The sequence below is a fragment of the Sciurus vulgaris genome (assembly GCF_902686455.1).
Source record: "Sciurus vulgaris genome assembly, chromosome: 1".
Lineage (NCBI taxonomy): Eukaryota > Metazoa > Chordata > Mammalia > Rodentia > Sciuridae > Sciurus > Sciurus vulgaris.
In genome coordinates, this window is record NC_136461.1 from 139766230 (window position 1) to 139789396 (window position 23167).

Sequence of the window (23167 nt, forward strand, 5' to 3'; positions counted from 1 at the left end):
AAATTTCAACAAGGGGCTTGGAGGGGGCGTTGAAACCAGTACCATTCATCTGCTGGATGGACGTTTGAATTGATTTCACTTTTTAGCTATTGTGAATAATGCCTCTGTGGACATGGGTGTACAAAGCTTCCTTTTATAAATGTAACTTATGTATCAAAAGCAAAATCATCTAGACTTTACAATAAAGTTACAAGACACTCGAAATATAATATTTGATGTTACTGGGATGCTTTTTCATGTGAAATTTTTGAAGCATTTTATGAATGAATGTAAGTTATGGTTACAGTAACCATTTAAATCATTATCCAAATCAGAATACTCTTGACAATAAAAAGTAGTACGGCCAATGTTCAGAGAAAATAACCCTACCCCAGCAAAACATGCCATGTAGTCTGTTTCCTTTGAAAGATGGTTAAATAAATAGAATCTTTTATTTATAGTAACTGGAATCTGTGAAATTAAAACATTTTCCTTAATCTCATTGAGAAGTGGGTGTCTCCCTCTTAGAAAAGTACATTACTAATTTTAAACTATTAGGATTCTATTTAATTAAAGTCACATCTGTCTGTTTTCCCTAAGCTAACCCCTGAACATAGTCTGTTATTATGTGAAGAAATGCTCAGTTAGCACTGAGCAGGTATGTATAGCTGAGTTCACTGTTTTCCATTGAAAGCACTTTGATCAGAAATCAATACAAATACTCCATGAGAATAAAATAATTGCACATAGTAAGAGGAAATTATCCATTTTTCAATAAATTTCCCTGTGAATTCTTAAAACTTTGTTGATAAGAAACACACAGGTGCAAACGCTTTCCTGACTTTTCTGTTCACTTAAAATCTAAGTTTAGGAAATTATGTAGCACTCTCATTTTCTCTCTCTGTCTCTGTCTTTCTCTTTCTGTATACATACAGAAAGACCCCACACAGATTTTATACATGTGTGTGTGTGTGTGCATATGTACATATACATATTCTTTTTCATATCCATATATATATGAATATGTTATTTGTTGTTATAATTTAGATCGTAAGTGTCCCACAAAGTCCGATGTGTGAAAGACTTGGTCACCAGCTTGCAATGCTACTGGGAGGTGGTAGAACATTGAAAAAGTGAGACCTAGTGGAAAGAAGTTGTATCATTAGGGGCTTTTCCCAGTCTCTCTCTTTGCTTCCTGGCTGTCATGAGGTCAGTGGCCTTCTCTGCCACTTGCTTTACCAGTGATGTATTGTGCTATTGCAGACCCAAACCAACAAGGTAAATTGGACATGAACTGAAACCTCTGAAATAATTAGCAAAAGTAAATCTCTCTTCCTTTAAATTGCTTATCTTGGCTTTTCTTTGTTATAGTAACAAAAAAATGGCTAACACATGTATATATATATGTGTATATATATATGTATGTATGTATATGTATATATGCATATACACATATATACATATATAATAATTTAATATACATAGAACCTGGATAGATAAATAGATTGATAAACATACACACCAATATATGTGCATATAGTTCTTCAATTTCTAAATCATACCTTAAAGGTTAAAATAACACACTCACACACACACATACACACACACACATATATATAACACAAAGAGAATTATTTGACTATTGAGCAAGAAGGTGAAGAAAACAGAACTTGTGAATCAGTGAGTAAGTTATACGGTGGTTTAGCCATATATGCTGATGCTTAAAATGAAATTGCTTTTCCCAAATCTGCCGATAGCCTCTCATGTTCAACTTAATAAATGTAAAATTATCAGACTAACCTTAGGAGTATCCTTAGTAAAATAAAACATATTGTCATTTTTAAAAATTTCATGTCACTTGCTTTCCCTGAGTTACTAGACACTATTTTGGAAAACCAACTCTGAAAGAAACCAGTATTCACTGACTGTCTAGATATGCACTAGACCTTTGATTTTTGGTCTAACCTCAGAACTCAGTGTTTTCTCTCCTTATATTACCTATTTAGAAACATAAGAAAGTTAAAAGCAAACAAACTACAAACATTTTTTAGAAAGTTTTTGCCTAAGGTAAGTGACAGGATGGAATATTTGAAAAATAAAAATTAAATCTATAATCATAGGAATCAGAAGAATTTCCTCTAACTTGAGTTTTCCAATATTAGCAGAACAAATCAGTTTACCTCTCTAAGCATCAGTATTTGTTTGTGCTTGTCTAGCCTGCCTAGGTTCATTCCATATAAGTAAGTCTCAAATATTGTCCAATTATAGCACTTTCAAAATTAAAAGGACAAAATAAGGAGTAAGTGGATCTTATTGCAAGAAGAACTTACTGCTGCACTACAAGGCATGGCCATTGGCATCTTCTTTGCTATGATCTGTTTGTATCATGGCTTAAAATGTCTGTGAAACCATGTCTGTACTCCTAATTGTATTAAAATAAGATAATCTCATCTGTAGTGTTGAAGTTTCAAGGGAGATATTATTTTAAGAATTTACTAGGCATCCACAATCTCTCATCTAAAACGCTTTGTATAAGAATCTTTTCAGAATTCAGAATATTTCAGCTTTTAGAATTGTTGTATGATGCATATGCAATAAATTTTGTACCAACCTAGTAGAGTCTGAGATACAACACCATGCACATTGATGTTTCAACAGACGAACAGATCAGAACTCTAACAAGGAGGACTAAGACAGTGTATAGCTCATTGCCCAGTCAGGTCAGTTTATACTACCAAATCAAAGAGTACCAAAATTATGAAAAACCTTTGCTTGAGAGGTTTTAGTTTTAGGATATGCAGAGGATGGGTTAAAGCCCTATAATAATGCCTATTATTGGAATTATAAAACAATATAAAAAGAAAAATACATTTGGGGAGTTTTAGAAAATATACTAACATTAACACATTTAAAAATTCAAAAATGCAGAAAAATATAAAGAAAAAAGAACACCCACATTGGAGACAAAACTTGGTAGCTGTTTGTGTCTATATAACACAACTGAGATGGTTCAATACATATAACTTTGTAATTTGCTTTATTCTATTAATATTATAGATGTGGATATTCTCAAGGATTGTTTAGAAATAAAAAAAACATTAGAAAAACTGAAGAAGAAGGACAGTGAAAGGAGAAGAGGCACCTCTGCCAGTCGATAATAAAAGATAAGGGAGGCTTTTGTTATGAATATCTCAGAGATCTTAGTAAAGAGAAGTCACTGAACTTGTCGAGATCAGTTTTTAAGATGATAAACTGTAAATGATGTAGTGTGAATTTTTAAAATGCAGAGAGTCCTCAGATCCATTTTAATGTGTCATTTCAGCTTTCTCTCTTCTTTGCTGCTATTGATAATAATAACAGCCATTGTGTTTTCCAAAATCTGTTGAAGTGGTAGATGTTATTTTAGGATTTCCAAACTTCCTTGTTTATCCTTCTTCTTCTATAGGGTGTTACTTGCTAATGCAGTAGTTTACTATGTGAAGAAGTTTGTTGTAATGTGATCTTTGAAAGAATCCCTGAATATTTAATGAGCACAAGATATCTCAACATGCTTCTCTTATCTAGGATTAGACAGCTTCATTGAAGTGAAAAACAAAGCATTGTTTAAAAAGTTATGAGAGCTGCTGTTCCACCGACTTTTCCAAGACTGTGCGTCATTGTGTTTACAAACACTGTTTTGAGATTCTAAGTGAATGAAAACAGACCTAAGTTTAGAAGTCAGAGTATACTAATATTGTGTCTGATGTCCTGGATTGTCAACCTACCATATTCTTTTCTGTATCTGTATTTGGCTGGAAGCAATAACAAATGGGGAAGGGATAAAATATTTAAACCCCATAAAGCATTCAGGGCTGTAAAAATGATCTCTTTCACATACATGGCCTTATGCTGGAGCTTTTAAGACAGATTTGTCCATTTATGTCAAATATAACTACAATTGCTGCTTTTTATATTTCATTGAGTTCTGTCATAAAACCAACAATAAACTTTGAGAAGTACCTGAAGTCCTGATTCTTTTTTTCTCTTTTATGGCCTTCAGGTCATGGATATCTGATTGAGGGAGGTAGAATTTGTCATGAGTTGGATATGAGGTATCCCTCAAAAACTCCTGTGTGAGACAATGCAAGAATGTTCAAAGGGAAAACGATTAGGCTAAGAAAGCTTTAACCTAGTTAGTGGGTTAATCCACTGATATGGATTAACTGGACAGTAACTGCAGGCAGGTAGGGTGTGAATGGAGAAGGTAGGTCACTGGAGATATGCCTTTGGGGATTATACTTTGTCCCTGGTGGGGCTCGCTCTCTCTGCTTCCTAGTTATTATGTCCTAAACTGCTGTCCTCCTCTACCCTCTTCTACCATGGTGTTTCGTCTCACTTCTGGCCCAGAGAAAGAGTTGGCCAACCATGGTCCGAGCCATGGAAATAATGAGCTAAATAAACTTTTCCATTTTCAACTTGTTCTTCTTGGATCTTTTGGTCCTAGCAATGCAAAACTGAGTAAAAGAGAATTTTTCAGAATGATGAGTTTTAAACATCAAAGTACTGAAAGGTCTGTTTATAGTTTAGACAGAACAACTACCAAGCATTACCCATTTTACCCCTTTTCTTCCTGAGGCATTTGTCTTATTGAGTTGTCAAAGTTGTCTCTAATGAAATATAATAAGCCACATTAAACACATCACACTTTGGCAAGGACCACAAGGAATGCCACAGCAGATAGCTTTCCTGCTGGTATCACTATTTGTCTTTTTTTTTGGGGGAGTGGGGACCAGGGATTGAACTCAGGGGCACTCAACCACTGACCCCCATTTCTAGCCCTGTACTGTATTTTATTTAGAGACAGATCTAACTGAGTTGCTTAGCACCTTGCTTTTGCTGAGGTTGATGTTGAACTTGAAATCCTCCTGCTTCAGCCTCCTGAGCTGCTGGGATTACAGGCATGTGCCACTGTGCCTGGCACTATTTGTCAATAGTGGGTATAAAATGATTTTGATTAGGTGCATCTTATCAAGATGTATCCACAATATCTAAGACCACAGCCCCAGGAGGATAAAAATAATATATTTTTAAGTTCAACATTCTTTGTGCTTAGGTTATAAGTGAGTCTATGTATGTGTTTTATTTTATTTTCAGTACTAGGAATCAAACCCAGGCTGTTATGCATACTAGTCAAGTGCTGGACCACTAAGGTATATCCCCAGCCAGAGGCTGTATTCTTATTTAGTATTCCCCATACATTGGATTCAGGGGTTAGTTTTACTGTGCTTCTGATAACTGGTCTATTGTTTTCAGTATTTTAACTCCTTCTTGACTTCCATCTTAATATCCTTTGGTAAACCATGGAGAACTTTGTGTCGTTGCAAGTCAAAAATCTTAGGGTAAATCTTATTAAAATACACCATATTATACTTTAAAAACCAACTTCATAAATTGGATAACTGATACATACTGGTATTATCAAAAGCAATGCGGTCTTTAGACCAAAGATCTTTTTGCTACTATCATAAATGAATGAACTAAATCTTTAACATTTACTCTTGTCTATTTAATAAGGATTCACAAGAGCACAGAAGAAAGAAAATCATCTAGATTTACTAAAATCATCTGACATTGGTGTTCTAAGGAATGATGTTTGTATTAACTTGAATCCAAATCTTCAACAAATGCTTAGTTTTCATTGAATCTTAATATCTATACTTCAAAAAATGCTAATTAATGTGAAGTAAGCATGAGATTTGTTGTCTGAGCACAGAAAAGAAAGTAGAAGAGGGGCAAGAATTATGGTTTTCCTAGACCCAGATGAATTAAAGGAACAATTGCTGGAATTCTGCCTTCAATTGTATTTCACATCTACTTAAAATTCTACAATAGAACAATAAAGATGGTTACCGACTCACGCTGGTTAAACTTAATGATTTTTTTGATATAACAATGTTGTGCAAAAAATATAAAACCTGCAGTTCAGAGCTTGAAATTTGATCTTTTCCTTGGCTAAGAGTATGCAATCCTATTCTCTCCTGTGATGCAAGATAGTACCTCTCAACCACAGCTCCCAGTCAGTCATCATCATGAGGGACAAAAGCAGATTGTATACAGTACACTGTGTTAATAAGATAGGGTATTTGATCAGTTAGGTGTATTAAATGCATTTTCAACTTACAGAATTTGCAGTTTGCAATGGGTTTATTGGAATGGAACCCCATTGCAAGTTAAGGTACATCTGTAGCTGTCTTAAACTGGCTAATCCCCAGTAAATGCCACTTAATCCAATCAGGTGTGTATATATATATATATATATATATATATATATATGTGTGTGTGTGTGTGTGTGTGTGTGTGTGTGTGTGTGTGTGTGTGTGTGTGGCTATACAGTTGGGAAACAAGTAAGCACTTTAAATAATGATTCATTTTTGCTTTAAAACAATCCAGTGTGCGGTTGCTATTGGTATCTTCACTCTGCATATGAAAAACTGAGACTCAGGAAGGATAAGGAGCTTCTCTCAATTTCATAGGGAGTTAACTACAGAATCAGGAGATAGAGCCTAGGCAGTCTTGCTCCACACCCTTGGCTCTAATCTCTTCATGTTTTCTGTTCATGTGATCTTCAACGTTATTAAGAATGAAAAACCAGAACCTTGGATTTCTGTGGAGGAAATATTGATCCAATTCCTAAATAATTAAAGATGCTGGGAAGAACACCTTATGTTATTTCACTGTGGTATACTTTGAAAGAACCTCACTGCATGTAACCTTGTGAAGAGGACTGTCAGAGATAGCTAATCCATCTCATAGATGAGGGAATAGATTCAGTGAACAGTGTGTGGTACACTGATTTTTTCCACAAGGTCATTATGCAATGATGAGTAGATAAATTATGTTTAAGTTTTGAGAATATAGAATAGAACCATATTTATCTTTATATTGATTTTGAATCATGTTTCTTTGGATATGAGGTAGCTTTCATGTATGACTATTTTACAGTAATTTTTAAAGATTCATAAACTTATCATAAAAAAATGAACTAAGAAACAGGAAGTCACTATGTGATCACCTTCTGTTCCGCCTTGAAAACAGTCCTAGAAACTGAAAAGTCTGTTTATTTTAAAAATCCAGTAATCATTCCAATATAGATATTGAAGCAAACAATATAATGAGGCTAAAATATTCCTCAGCTCAATCTATAACTGTTTATACAAAACATACATATGTATGATATGGATAGGACAGACAAATAACTAAGAATTCTCAGAAGTACATTTATGAGATCTTTAAAAGATATGCAATAAAAAATTGCCACACATTTTCTAAATGACACATATATTGCTATACTATTTAAAGGAAATAAATATTTCTAATTAGTATTTGAAAAAAATCAAATTCTCTTTATTTCCCTAACCAATCTCATCCTCATTACATTTTATTTGTTTATTTATTGGGTACTGCGGATTTAACCCAGGGGCATTTAACCACTCTTCCACATTGCTAATCCTGTTTATTTTTAATTTTTTTAATTTGTTTCATCGTACACAAATGAGGTATAACTATCATTTCTCTCATTGTACATGAAGTAGTCATACCATTTGCATAATCATACATGTACATAGGGTTGTGATGCTTGTCGCATTCTATTACTTTTCTTTCACCCTACCCCCTGCTCACCCCTCATTTCCCTCTATAAAATCCATCCTTCTTCCATTCATCCTTTACCTTCCCCCACTCCTGTTATGTATCATCATCCACTTATCAGAGAAACCATTCAGCCTTTGGTTTTTGGTGATTGGCTTATTTCAGTTAGCATGATATTCTCCAACTCCATCCATTTACCTACAAATGCCATAATTTTATTCTTCTTTATTACTGAATAATATTCCACTGTACATACATACCACAGTTTTTTTTTATCCATTAATCTGTTGAAGGGCATCTAGGTCGGTTCCATATCTAGCTATTGTGATTTGAGCTGCTATAAACATTGATGTAGCTGTGTTACTGTAGTATGTTGATTTTAAGTTCTTTGGGTATCAGACAAGGAGTGGGATAGCTGGGTCAAATGGTGGCTCCATTCTGAGTTTTCTAAGGAATCTCCACACTGCTTTCCAGAGTGGCTGCATCAATTTGCAATCCCACTAGCAATGTATGAGTGTATCTTTCTCCACACATCCTCACCAACACCTATTGTTGCTTGTATTCTTGACAATACACATTATAATTGGGGTGAGATGAAATCTTAGGGTAGTTTTGATTTGCATTTCTCTTATTACTAGAGATGTTGAACATTTTTTCATACATCTGCTGATTGCTTATAGATCTTCTGTGAAGTGTCTGATCTTTTCCTTAGCCCATTTATTGATTGGATTATTTGTATTCTTAGTGTAAATTTTTTTGAGTTCTTTATAGATTCTGGAGATTAGTGCTGTATCTGAAGTGTGTGTGGCAAAGATTTTCTCCCACTCTGTAGACTCTCTCTTCACATTGTTGAATGTTTCTTTTGCTGAGAAAAAGCTTTTTAGTTTGAATCTATCCCAATTATTTACTCCTGCTTTTATTTCTTGTGCTTTGGGAGTCATGTTAACTAAGTCTGGTCCTAAGCAGACACAAGGAAGATTTGGACCTACTTTTTCTTCTATTAGGTGCAGGGTCTCTGGTCTAATTCCTATGTACTTGATCTATTTTGGGTTGGCTTTCATGCATGGTGAGAGATAGAGGTTTAGTTTCATTTTGCTGCATATGAATTTCCAGTTTTCCCAGCACCATTTGTTGAAGAGTCTATCTTTTCTCCATTGTATGTTTTTGGCACCTTTGTCTAGGATGAGATAATTGTGTTCATGTGGGTTTGTCTCTGTGTCCTCTAATCTTTACTACTGGTCTACTTATCTAATGTGGTTCTAATACCATGCCTTTTTTGTTACTATTGTTCTGCAGAATAGTTGAAGGTCTTGCATTGTGATACCACCTACTTCACTCTTCCTGCTAAGGATTAATTTAGCTATTCTGGGTCTCTTATTCTTCCAAATGAATTTCATGGTTGCTTTCTTTATTTCTATGAGGTACATCATTGGGATTTTAATTGGAATTGCATTGAATCTGTATAGCACCTTTGGGAGAATGGCCATTTTGACAATATTAATTCTGCCTATCCAAGAATATGGGAGATCTTTCCATCTCTAAGGTTTTCTTCAATTTCTTTCTTTAAGTTCTGTGGTTGTCATTGTAGAGGTCTTTCACCTCTTTTGTTAGATTGATTCCCAAGTTGTTTTTTTTTTTTTTTTTTGAGGTTATTGTGAATGGGGTAGTTTTCCTAATTTCTCTATCATAGGGTTCATCCCAAGGCCAACATCATTCTAAATAGAGAAAAACTGAAAATATTCCCCCTAAAAACTGGAACAAGGCAGGGATGCCCTCTTTCAACACTTCTACTCATCATTGTCCTTGAAACTCTAGCCAGAGCAATTAGGCAGACCAAAGAAATTAAAGGGATACAAATAGGAAAAGAACTCAAACTATCTCTATTTGTCAATGACATGATTCTATATTTAGAGGAACTGAAAAATTCCATCTGAAAACCTCTAGAACTCATAAATGAATTCATTGAAGTAGGAGGATATAAAATCAACACTCATAAACATTTTTATTTTTTAAGACAGTGTCTCACTAAGTTGCTTAGGGCTGTGCTAAGTTCTTGAGGCTAGACTTGAACTTAACAATCCTGCCTCAACCTCCCAAGCTATGTGTCTTCATGCCTGGCTATATATATTCTTATATATATAGTCCCAGCCCCAGAATGACTTGAGCAATTCCCTTCTTTCTTTGGCCAGTTTTGTCACTACTTATATCTGATTACTTACTAAGAAATGTTAAGAACACTTGGGTTTAGGTAAGAGGTTAAAGAAGAATTACTGAGTTTGCAAAACAAAAATTGAGTTAAAATAAATGCCAAAGTGATATATGATGCAACACCAGTAACCATACCATCTGCATTTTCTGCATTGATTATTACTCTCAAAATATTTCAAGCAGCAGTTGACGTAACTAGACAGACAACTGATCCAGAAACTGCAAAGTAGTAATAAACACCTATGAGCAATCCATTTCCAAACTAGTGCTATTTTGTGGGCATTAAATGGGAGATTCTATATGCAAATCTGTCATAAAGACATTTTATAGAATCCAAAGGACTGAATATTCATTTGAACTAGATACTTTAAAATCATTCATAATCAATATTCCAGAGACTTTTAATGTTTGTTTTTTTAAATATTTTTTGGTAAGTTTCCTAATTACCAAAGGTATTTTTTTGTTCTTTTGTTTTGTTTTGGTTTTGGTTTTTACACACCTGATGGAAACATTGATAAGAAACTCATCTGAATGTAATTGATCAATATTCAGATTCATATATTATTAAATCTGGAAACAACCATGAAAGCTTCAGAAATGATCTGTTTTTTAGAAGGCAAAAATATTGAGGCCAAAAAGCTAAGGTGACATCACTTCCTAGTAGAACTCTATTATACAGACACTTCATGATTACTTTATTTCCCAGATACCTCAATTAGTATTGAAGTATACTTGAACACAATAGCAAGGTTACCCAGTAGCATAATGCAACCCATTTACAGACACCTTTCTTGGGAGTGGTTTGAGCAAATCAACTTATTTCTAATGAGAGGCTTTAATATTGAAAGTGTTCTTTGGCACACAGTAATTATGAGAAAGAGTTCAGAAAAGGAACTTGTGAAGCTCTCATTTGAGGGAAAAGAAACTGACAGTTTGGAATTCAAGCATTTGGAATTTGTACTCAATATTCTTACTAAATTAGTACATGAAACATTTTTAGAGTATTAAATGGATGTTTTACGTGTTTGTTTTGAAATTGCTATGGTTTAGATATCATATGTCTCCTAAAAGCTCATGTGCAAGACAATGCAAGAATGTTCAGAGATAAAATGATCAGGTTATGAAAGTTGGAACCTAATAGAGGATTAAATCACTTGCATATGGTGTGACTGGGAGAAATATGTCATCTGTGTATGTCTTTAGTGTTTATATTTTGTTTGTGGTGAGCAGAGCTCTCTCAGCTTTCTAATTACAATGTTCCTAATTACAATGTCCTCCACCACGCCCTTCTGCCACGGTGTTCTGCCTCACCATAGACCTGGAGCTGTGGAGTTAGCCATGAACTAAACTTCTTAAATTGTGAGCCAAAATGAATTTTTCCTCCTCTATATGGGTCTTTTCAGGTCTTTTTGATCACAATGACAAAAATGCTAATTAAAACAAAATAAATATTCTAGCCAATTTCTTATACAACTTGAAGTTCTCCAAAACTCAGGATAAGAATTTCTGAAAACACTATGCTTTATGTGTTTATCTTCATCTAATATGATTTTTATAAGGATAGTTCATTCAAAATAACAGATTAGTGACAAAGCACACTCAAATTAAGTTTGGGCAAATCAGGAACAATGTTGACTCGAATATCTGAAAATCATATATAGTATTTACAAACTGAATAAAATAATATGCATCTTCCTTATTTTTATGTTTTAGTGAGTATTTCAATTTTTCTTAAAAAGAAGTTAAGCAATTATAGGAATTTTATAATCTTGCAGTTCTATTTGCCTATTATATAGAAAAAATTTAGATCATAAACTTTATAGTTTTTGAAATGCCATGAATTAAAATTCAAGTAGAATATCAAATTGTCTCAAAAGAAGGATTAAGGGATTCTGTAAAACTTGATTGAGAGAATTTCAAAGTGCACACTATTATCTACTATTCATAGATAATGTAGTGCACATTTATTGTGTGGAGAGGAAATTGAGGCTGAGATGGTTTGACTTGCTCAAAGTTGCTCAGCCAGTGAATGCCAAAGTGTACTAAAATCCAGTATTGTGGACTCCATTCTATGACACCTTGCTGCCACAATCTATGTTTTAAATTACCTGCCATGGAGTAACCACAGAGACTCAGACCAGTTTATAACTCTTATCCTATTCCATGCTATTATCAGTTTTACAGGGTGAGGACACAGCTATAATTTAAATGGAATTCATGTCCATAAAAATTAATGAAGACTTTCTGCAGTTTAAGGAAATGTGAGCACTATTCCTTTCTCAACATTTTAAAATTTATAAACATGTAACACAGTAACACAGCCACATCAATGTTTATAGCAGCTCAATTCACAATAACCAGAATGTGGAACCAACCTAGATGCCCTTCAACAGAAGAAGGGATAAAGAAACTGTGGTATGTATACACAATGGAATATTATTCAGCCATAAAGAATAATAATATGACATTTACAGATAAATGGAAGGAATTAGAGAATATCATGCTACGTGAAATAAGCCAATCCCAAAAAACCAAAGGCCGATTGTTTTCCCTGATAAGTGGATGATGATATATAATGGGGAAAGGGGGATGGGGGATGAGAGAAGAATGGAGGAACTTTAGATTGTGTAGAGGGAAATGAGAGGGAGGGGGTATGAAAAATGGTGGAATGAGACAGACATCATTACCCTATGTACATGTATGATTACACAAGTGGTATGAATCCACTGTGTGAACAACCATAAAAATGAAATGATGTACCCCATTTGTGTACAATGAATCAAAATGCAGTCTGTAAAAAAAAAAAAAAATTTAGAAACATGAAAAACATAGCAAACTACCCCTGAAGATTAAGTATAATTATTAAACAAAAATAAACACCAAGCCTTTTCATATATGTGTTCAAATCTTACTCTCAGTTGATCCTTACATACATACACCACTGGGGGAAAATAGTCAAATGTTATTGAATAAAGACAAATTCCATGATAAAAATAGCATTAAGGTGTTTAATTATGAGATGAAATGAAAATTTGCAGAAGCCAGCAGCAACAGTGGAGTAACAATGTTTTCTGTTCTGAAATAGCCTAGTTTAGGGTTTGTATAAACATAACTCTGAACTAACCAGATGAGGACAGAGCCATGCAAAAACAGGGTAAGAAAATACTAGCACTACCTGGTGAAGGTCAATTGGCAACTCAAGGCTATTTTCATTAATATCAGACCCAGATTATTATAGCAAATTTCTTAAAATAATTGAGTCATGGTATGGGTGGGTGTTAGATCGTGTATGTATATTAATGTTAAAATTCTCTCCTCCACAACCTCCAGAAATACTTCTCCTAGCTAGTTTCTTACTACTTTGTCTGCTATTGCCAAAAGTCTGCTTTCTTGGAACACTTTCTCTTTCTTCTGTAGTGTTATCCCTAGTATCTTCTCCTTTTTTCATTCTATATGTTACTACTTCCTGGCAATCTCCTCCCAGTTCTCAGCTTCAATTGTTTTTTTACATTTTTTTTAAAATGTTTTAATTTGTTCTAATATCCCATAATGGCTCATTCTGACAGGGTTGTTTATATGTGGTAGAAAATGCAGTATTTTAGTAAAGGATATTTTCAGCCCAATGCAGCCAATTTCTGCTACTTGCCTCAGCTGTAGAGACTTTAATCACTATAAATTTTGGTGTATTAAATGATATTTTAATTTAATAATTCATACTATATGTAAATTAAAAATTATGCTGAATATTATACTAATTAAGCAATTATAATGTTAATCTCCTTTCTAACATTTAAAATATCAGTTCAGTTTTTCACTAGCATATTCAACATTGTTGTCTTCATTATCATTAAAGAACTTTCAGTCATGAAAAATATAGTCCAAAGCATTTCTGGTTTTAAGATGAAACAAATTTTGAAACTAGGTGTAAATCTGTGACTAAAAATTCCAAGCCGTAAAAATCCTTTTCTATAAAAAACAAACAAACAAACAAACAAAAAACCCCACATAACTGTGAGACAGTTCAGGTGAAGTAGCATCAGCCAACATAGGTAGAATGCTAAGGCTGTTTTTCATCCCTTGAGACACACCATTGGCTATCTTCACACTCAAAATAAATAAATAAATAAAATTAAATAAGCAAAATCACAAAAAGATGACTCCCGTATCTGGACAGTATGAAACTGCAGGAATGTTGGAATAAATTCCAGAAGGTTTTCCAAATAATCTGATCATACATTCAATAACCTTTACAATGATTTAATATTGTAGCTTATTAGTAGGAAATAGTTTGGGGATTTCATTTTGGATATTCTTCATTATTTTGAACATAGGAGTCTTAAGAAATGGAAACCTTTCTCAATCTTCTTAGGACCTTGTTTTCCATATGCATGTTGTTCATCTAAATTGGTCATTAACTCATTCAAGCATAGGGTTTCCTTTGAGACTTTCCTTCAGGATAGTTTTCACTTTCTTTGGGGATAGCTAGATGTAGATACAGGAAATATTAGATGCCATTAACTACCAGATTTTCAGTTTACTTGTACCTTGGTATGAGTATTTTCCACTGCAGTATGATTTGGAGTTCATGCAGTCTGAGCCAAATTAAAAGACTTGTCAGTTGGAACAAGGTGATAAATACATCCTAATGTACCCGAGCTCCATTAAACCATTTTTTGGGTTTTTTGTACAGTTCCAGGCACTACCTTTAAAGAACATTATCAAAAATGTTCATGACCTTTGCCTTTGTCCCGCTCATCACATTTTCAATTATCAATTACATTAAAGTTGCATAATTATAGTTGGAGATGATTTGAAAGTCATCCCACCCTCCAACAGATTGAGGTCATCTGTTCTGTCCCTCACCACTGCAAGATGATTATCTCATCTCTGACACTACAGGTGGCAGAGAGCTCAGTACTTTGCAAGATAACTCTTTTTGCTCATGTGTGAACATTCTAATTGATTTCCACTTGTATTTGTCACTCTTATTTTCCTTCTTTTAAAGATGCTTCCTAATTTCAATTGAAATCCATTTTCTCATTTTTTTTGTTATGTGAATTCTTTTTCTTAGGTTGATAATGATTGGTAAAAATATTGAATAAAGTGTGATTTAAGTACATTCTATCTCAGATTCAAATTTATACTTCATTTTCTGGTATATTAAATTTGACATGTTTGTATACTCAGAAAAAAATTTGAATCTGCCATGTATTGTAAATTACTTTTTTTCATACCATGGCCATTAGCATCTGCTAGTGCTCAATTAATTTTTATTCAGAGAGGGTTTATTCAAGTCTTTTCCAAGTAGATCAAATAGGCATGTGGCCAAAGTTACTTAAGCCACTCTACTGTAATTGCCTCACTATCGATCACCTACAGATTTGCTGTCTCTTTTGTTTGGATTGTGTCTATAGGAAGGACCTCTCAAGGGGAATAGTTAGTGCACAGTACAGGTTCATCTGGTCTTCAAATGCTCTAGTTTTATGTGAAACAAAAATAATAGCATTTTAATAGACAACTTTAAGCATATAACCAGCTTCCTGTGTGAGTATCAGCAAGTCTGACTGTCAAGACTGATCTTTCTCTGTTCTTCTGCTGCTTAGTTGCTCCTGCTTCTGAAAGAGCCCTCATTTGAATCTCAGACTGTTGGCTTCAGGCTTAGTCCCAGTGTTCTCTCTACAAGAACTTAGTTGCCAAACCTAAGACATAGAAAATATTACAGACAGGGAGCATATGTAAACAATAATGCTAAATGAATTAATGTTTCCAAAAAAAGGAATAAGGTGCTTAAAAAATATAAACATGTCAAAACATATGAACTCTTGGAAAGGAGACCGGAGAATGCTGTATGGTTGGGTTTGAAGGTGACCCAACCTTCCCACAACATGAATAATGGTTGTTGATAAAATATTGCCTGACCCTGAATCAGCTGTCACTGTGAAGGACTGGAAGAAAGCATGTCTTGCTGTTCTTCCTGATTTGGAAAAATAGCTGAGTTAGACATTTTCCAAGCATTTATCTTTACACAACAAAATTCATTTGTAGGTCTTTTTGATGCTCTCAAACATTTTCCATACATTTCACAAATAAGGACTGGAAAACCTTAACCAAAATTTGACACATTTAATTAATGCTCATTATGTATGAGGTAACATCTTAATCCCTAAAGTTTATAATCAGAGTTCATGGAGCCTCTGAGGCAGGAATTGAAAAAAGAAAAGGGCACAACCAGTTCATTGGTTGATGTTCTGCTTCTATGGGGACAGAGTTGGACCAACTCAACACTGATAGATTTGGAATACTTTAGAATTCCCCATCTCTCTTGTGGGATTTTCTAAGTGGGAAGATATGTAAGTGCCATAGCTGATAGGATAAAAGATCATATTTTAGATTCAGTGGCAGGAGAAAAAATCACTTGTCAAACACAGGAAACCCTAATGAGTTTGTGCTGAGGGACTCTGAACTGGCGAGTCCCTATCTTTAGCAGGGTTTGGTCAAGAGGAATCTTTATCTGAGCTAACACAGTCTTTAAAATTATATAAGGATCTCAGAGGCCACTTGGAATAGAAATTCAATCTAGTCTTGGCCACTGTGATGGATTCTGCCCCAGAGATCCAGGACATTCCCAGAAGTCAGGGTTGTCTAGGTGTACCTGAGCAGTATGAAATTTTAACTGTAATTTAAATCTGTGAAGTCACTCCAGTCTTCCTGAAATTTTTTCAATCTTTAGATAAGATAGATCCTAACCTGAGTCATTATTCTGGACAAGATCACTATTCCCCTATAGACCCATTCACTACTTATTCAATAAATATTTACTGAGTAAATACTACATAGTATGTTCTAAGTACTCTGAAGATAGGAATGAACGTTCTTTATTCTTATGCAGTTCACATTCTGCTGGAAGAAGCCAAATAATGAACATATAATGTCTGGTGATTATAAATACAATATAGGGGAGAAAAGGCAGAATGAAGGGATATATATACTTAATATTATTTTAGATATGGTCAAAGAATGTTTCTCTGATAAGTTGATATTTGAACCAAAATCTGAAAGCAAAATGGAACACACACACACACTACACACACACACACACACACACACACACACACACACACACACACACATATATGATATCTGAGAAAGCATTTCAGCAATATGCAGAGGTGAGTTATGCTCAGAGCACCCAGACCAGTGTGTCCAAAATAGTGTGAAAGAGGAAAAGACTGTAAGCAGTGAGTCTAGATAGTAGCTGGAGATAATATTATGTGAGATGTATAGGTCATAGGTGGAACTTGTCTTCTACTTTCAGTTATACGGAAGGTCATTGAAGAATTTTGAGGAGAGTCACATGATATGACTTTATATGCGGTAGTGAGAATAGACTACAATGCAGTACAGTTTTGTACCAGGAGAAGTTGGAAGGTTTTTGTAGTACAATGGATAAGAGAATGTGGTGGAACATTAATTAAATGGTGGAATAAGGATGTGTAAAATTCTATCCTTCAAAACAGCAATGAGAAATCTAGAAAAATTAGTCTGAAAAATATATATCTTTCTAGCAGTCTGGAAATTATGCAAAGGATTGTAGCAATCAGGGAGCATTTATCCAAGAAGAACAGCCAAATCTTGATTAGGACAACAAGTTTTGTAGAGTGTAAGTTGCCCTTGTCCTATTCCTGCTCTCTAACTCCATCTTAAGGATTAAAGGCCCACATTCCCCATGCAGCCTGCCAGCCACCCAAAAGGAGGGAAGAATGAAACTGGAGTCTATTCAAATTATAATGCACAAAGAACTGTTCATATGTGGCTTGTCTTGCTTCTCTGCAAGAGGTCACATGCAAGACTGTCTTATTTACCAAGTAAGAAAATCCTTTCCTCAGAGGATTATTTGTCTGAGAAGCAGTGGGATAGACACAAATTGGGGTAAAAAGTAGAATAAACAGAAAACTTAGAATGGAGAAGTTGAAAACAAGATGTCCACAAGAATGTTAAAAAGGTTAGACATATTCCTGAGAATCTGGAAGGTCATAGTCAAGTGTAAGGCTGAGGGCATGTCTAGGTGTGTGTTCATTCTCAGAAAAAACTTGGGACTCTGCATAGACAGGAAGTAAAGTATAGTGAAGAGTTATAGAATACCATGAGAATTGTTAAAGGTACCCCCAACACTTTTTTTTTTAATCTCACTCCAATTAGAGTGGCTATTATCAAGAACACAAACAATAACAGATGTTGGCATGGATGTGGGGGAAAAGGCACACTCATACATTGCTGGTAGAGTTGCAAATTGGTGCAGCCACTATGGAAAGCAGTGTGGAGAATCCTCAGAAAACTTGGAATGGACCCACATTTTGACCCAGTTATTCCACTCCTCAGTTTTTACCCAAAGGACTTAAAATTAGCATACTGCAGTAAAACAGCCACATAAATATTTATAGCAGCTCAGTTCATGATAGCTAGATTGTGGAACCAACCTAGATGCCCTTCAACAGATGAATGGATAAAGAAACTGTGGTATATATATATACAATGGAATATTATTCAACCAACACTTTAACATAGAGTCCTTCAGCAAATGCAAGATTGATTGAAAGAGTTGAACACAAAGTTATCTGAGAAGCACTTTCAGTAACTGCCCATGGTGAATGCATGCATTACAGATATGAAATACAACCACTACAATAAATGATGATAAACCCCCTGGGGGAACACGTAGTTGGGTCTCCAGATTGTTAGACTGTATTACTTAAAATATCCAGTTTTCTGCAAAAACTGACAAGACTTTCAAAGGCACAAAATATGATAGCACATTCACAGGGGAAAAAGCCATTAATTAGGAGCTATTTTTTGAGGAATTCAGATAGTAGCCTTATTAGGAAAAGACTTAAGTCAGCTATTTTAAATATGTTCAAAGAACTGAAGAAAATCATACCTAAAGAACTACAAGAAAGTGACTGATAGCTCACAATAATATCAATAAAAAGATTGAAATTATTATAAAAATAGAATTCTGAAGTTGAAAAGCATAATAACAAAATAAAGAATAATATCATAATAAAGAAAAATTCACATGGTCAGATTTGGGCAAATGGAAAAAAGAAAGCATCAGTCAATTGGAAATTAGTCCATGGAGATTATCCAGTGGGAAAAATAGAAAAAAGAGTGAAGTAAACTGAAGGGAGCCTCCAATGCCTGTGGAACACCATGAACCATGAATTCTTATTAATTTCATAATGGAAGTTTCAAAAGGAGAATATCCTGAAACTTCCTTGACATGGGTTTGGCAGTCATTTCTTGGATCTCATACCAAAAGCTCCTTGATATTGGCCTTAGCAAGTAGTGATTTCTTGGATATCACACCAAAATCTCAAAAGCAATAACAAATGAGTCTACATCAAATTATAGGGTTCCTATATAGCAGAGGAAACAATAAAAAAAAATAAAAGTCAATTGCCAGGTTGGGAGAAAATGTTGGAAAACCATGTATCAGATAAGGGGTTAACATCCAAGATTTATAAATATTTATAAAACTCTGAAACAAGAAAATACATAACCCTATTAAAAAAGAGCAAAGGACTCAGACATTTCTCTAAGAATGACAAAAATGACCAAGAAGAAAATGATAAGGTATTCAATATTGAAACCACTGTGAGAAAACACCTCACATCTGTTAGAACAGCTATTATTAAAATGATGAGACAAGTGTTAATGACAGTGTAGAGAAAAGGGAAACCGAGCACACTGTTGGTGGGAATATAGATTGATGCTGCTGTTATGGGCAAATCATACAGATATTTCTAAGGAAATTAAAAATAGAAGTACCAGACCACCTGAAACTCTTTCCTCTGGGTATACACCCAAAGGAAATGAAGTCATCATCTCATAAAGTCCTCTGCAATCTCATGTTCATTGCAGTGTTATTCATGTTAGTCAAGATCAAAATTTATCTAGATATCTATCAATGGATGAATAGATAAAGACTATACATATATATGTATGTATGTATATACATATATACACACACTATATATATAATATGATGATACATATATATCAATATACATGATATATATACTACATGTATATATGTATCATTATATATAATATAATCTGTAAAATATTATCTTCTGTGGAATATTATATATACATGAATATATACTTATATAAGTGTGAAATATCATATACAAAGAATAAGTATTTTTCAGCCTTAGAAAAGGAGCACTTGAGCCAGGTGAGATGGTATACACCTGTAATCCCAGCAACTGGGGATACTGAGGATGGTCAACCTTGGAGTCTTAGTGCCCCCGGGTTTAATCCCTAGTACACACATACACAGAACAAAGAGATATCCTGACATTTGACACAGTATGAATGGAGCTGGAGGACATTATGCAAAGTGAAATGAATCAGAGAAAGAAAAATATTTCTGTGGAATATTATCTTCTGTGGAAATTATGGTGGGAACATGTAATTTCCTCTTCTAATACTGCCATTTTCCTCAATCATGTTAGGTGTGAGACAGTCAACTCAGATTTGGGGGAAGTGTAGGGAGGAAAAATGGAGACAAAAACAGTAATTTTTGTTTACAGTCAATCAGTACCATGGTCAAATCAATATTACAATTCAGAACACATTCATTTCTTCATTGTCATTACCAATGAATAGCATATGGTAGCTAGCTTCCTCTTTAGCTAATTATATGATGATTGACACTATAAGTTTTACATTAATTTCAATGTCTAAATTTTAAAATGTCAGAACTTTGACAAAGTTCTCAAAGTACTGTACTCACCAGTTCTGGTGTACTCAAAGTTCTGGTGTTCATCCTATTTCATATAGGAAGATTAATTTCCTGCCAAAGTCCATTTTACTCTTCTTTAATTAATATTTTTTACTTCACAATTATATGATCGGAGATCACAAGGGGATACCTGTCCCAGAGGCATATTTTTTTGATGTGCACAACATTTAAAAAAAGAATCATTGCCAATACTCAAAAAAAAAAAAAAAAAAAATCAAGGGATTTTTAGGTTAAAATCCAAGTTGCTGAGTTTTTGATTCCTGACTTTCTCCTGAGGAACCAGATTTAGAGGAATTGCCTGGTGCAGAGCTGCAAATGGCACACATTTTATCCTTCTATGAAATCTTGTTTATTCTACCTTTCTGTCACTCACTCCTTTTAGATTTTGAGCTCCTCAAAGGGAGAGTTGGCATTTTAATTCATTCACTAAGAGCTAATATTTCTGTATAAAATGTGCCATGAATAGAAGTTGAGTATATTATAATTCAGTGAAAGAGACTAGTAAATTTTAAATCTATTTTAGGCATAGTACAATGCCTATTAGCAACTACCACAAGAAAATGTTAGAAATAAATGCTGTTTATCTTGAGATGCACAGGCATTTAGTAGGCACACCCAATTCATATTTTGTTCTGCATTATAATATTGTAACATAGTGCTAAGTCCTGTCATAAAAGTTAAAAGACGTTCTAAAATGCATGGTCTGTTAAATGCAAATTTGTTAGGAATTTGTGACTTTGGACTATATTTTGTGGTATCTAAAAATTATGTTGTACAATCTGAAAAAGTCTTAGTTATTTGATTATTCTCCTTGTCCCTAAAGCTGAATCTTTGCTCTTAAATACACTATTTCATATGCAATTTTCTTCTTGCTTAGTGTCTATTTATCATGCTTACAAAAATTTTAAATATATATGTATCCTGGAATAGAAGAGAATATTACCTGAAAAACTAATGAAATCCAAATAAAGGTTGGAATTTACACATGACATAACAATGTTGGTTTTCTATTTTTACAAATATACATAATAATATATTAAGAATGAAGAAAACTTGGATGAAGGGTATAGGGGATTCTGTGTACTGTCTTTGCAAATTTTTAGTAAGTCTATGATGTTCCAAAATTAAATTTATTTAAAAATAAATAAGGGAAAGTTTGCACGGTGTTTAGATAATATTATCAAATTAAAACTCAGAAAGCTAGTACATCTCCTAACTCTCCAGAGAACATCAAGTTAGAATTGCTTTCAATAACTGCATATTTTATTAAATAGTTATTAATGTGTAATCACTCTAAGTATAAATGCACATGCATATGTATATTCGGACTCACATAGAAGCAATTTAGGAAGAAAGTCATTAATATAATTGAACTCATAATGTAATAAATTAAAAATTTTAAAAATTCATTTTAATACCTGTTAGAAGTGTAATGGTCAGAAACATAGGTTAGTACTAGTTTTAAGCTGCTATTTGAATATCTTGAAAGATATATCCTCATTGCAGTCTAAATCTTCAAATATTAGAAAAGTCTCAGGGTTTTTGTTTAGCTCAGTAGTAGAGGACTTGCCTAGCACGCATGAGATCCTTTGTTTTAGTTAACTTTTATGTTGCTGTGACCAAAAATCTTGACAAGAACAACTTCAAGGGGGAGAAGTTTATTTCAGCTCAGTTTCAGAGGTTTAGTCCATGGTCGGCTGACTCCATCACTCTTTGCTGGTGGTGAGGCAGAACATCAAGGCAGAGGGTGTAGAGGGGAACACAGCTCAGGATATGACACTCAGGAAGCAGAAACAGAGCTGCACTCATGAGGGACAAAATATAATCATCAAAGGCACACCTTCCAGTGGCTTACTTCCTCCCCACCCCCAGTTAATCTGTGTGGGTAGATTAATTGACTGCTTTAGGTGAAAACTCCCATAATCTAAACATTGTGCCTTTGAATGTTCTTGCATTATCTCACACATAAATTCTTAGGGGATACTCACATTTAAACCATAATGCCCTAGGTTCAATCTGTAGCACTAAAAAAATACAAAACAAAAAAGTCTGCCATGATGGGTCAGAGAGGCCCTCAGGTATAGCTGTTTTGAGAAAGCACAAAACTTTTATTGTCATTTGAATTTTCCAATTATTTAGTCCTGATTGGAACGTGTCAGATGTGGGATCTTTTCTTGATATCAAGGACATTTCACATACTTAAATATATCACTTAGTTATTTGCAACTTGAAACAGAGACATACCCATGAATTATCTAACTGCTGTAGTTTGGATCTTAAAAACATTTCCAAGGACCCTTGTATTAAAACTTTGGACTCCAGGGAGGTGCTGTTAGTGGGTAGTGGAAACTTTAAGAGGTGAGGCCTAGTGGAAGGTTTTAGGTTATTAGAGTTGTGTCCTGGAAGGGAACTGTATCATCAAGGTCTCTTTCTCTCTTTCCTTCCCAGCCATGTGGTGAATGGGCTTCTCTGCCATGTATTCATACCATGACGTAACAGAAGAGGCCCAAAGCAACAGAGCCAGTGCAGTAGATCTTGGACCCAAAACTC

At 34.3% G+C, this 23167-nt stretch overlaps 1 long non-coding RNA gene across 1 annotated transcript in view; it reads left to right on the forward strand.

Moving 5' to 3' along the window:
• The window catches only part of LOC306667609, a 326903-nt gene that overhangs the window by 182017 nt on the left and 121719 nt on the right, over window positions 1-23167 (forward strand). The gene's annotated exons all lie outside the window — the stretch shown is intronic.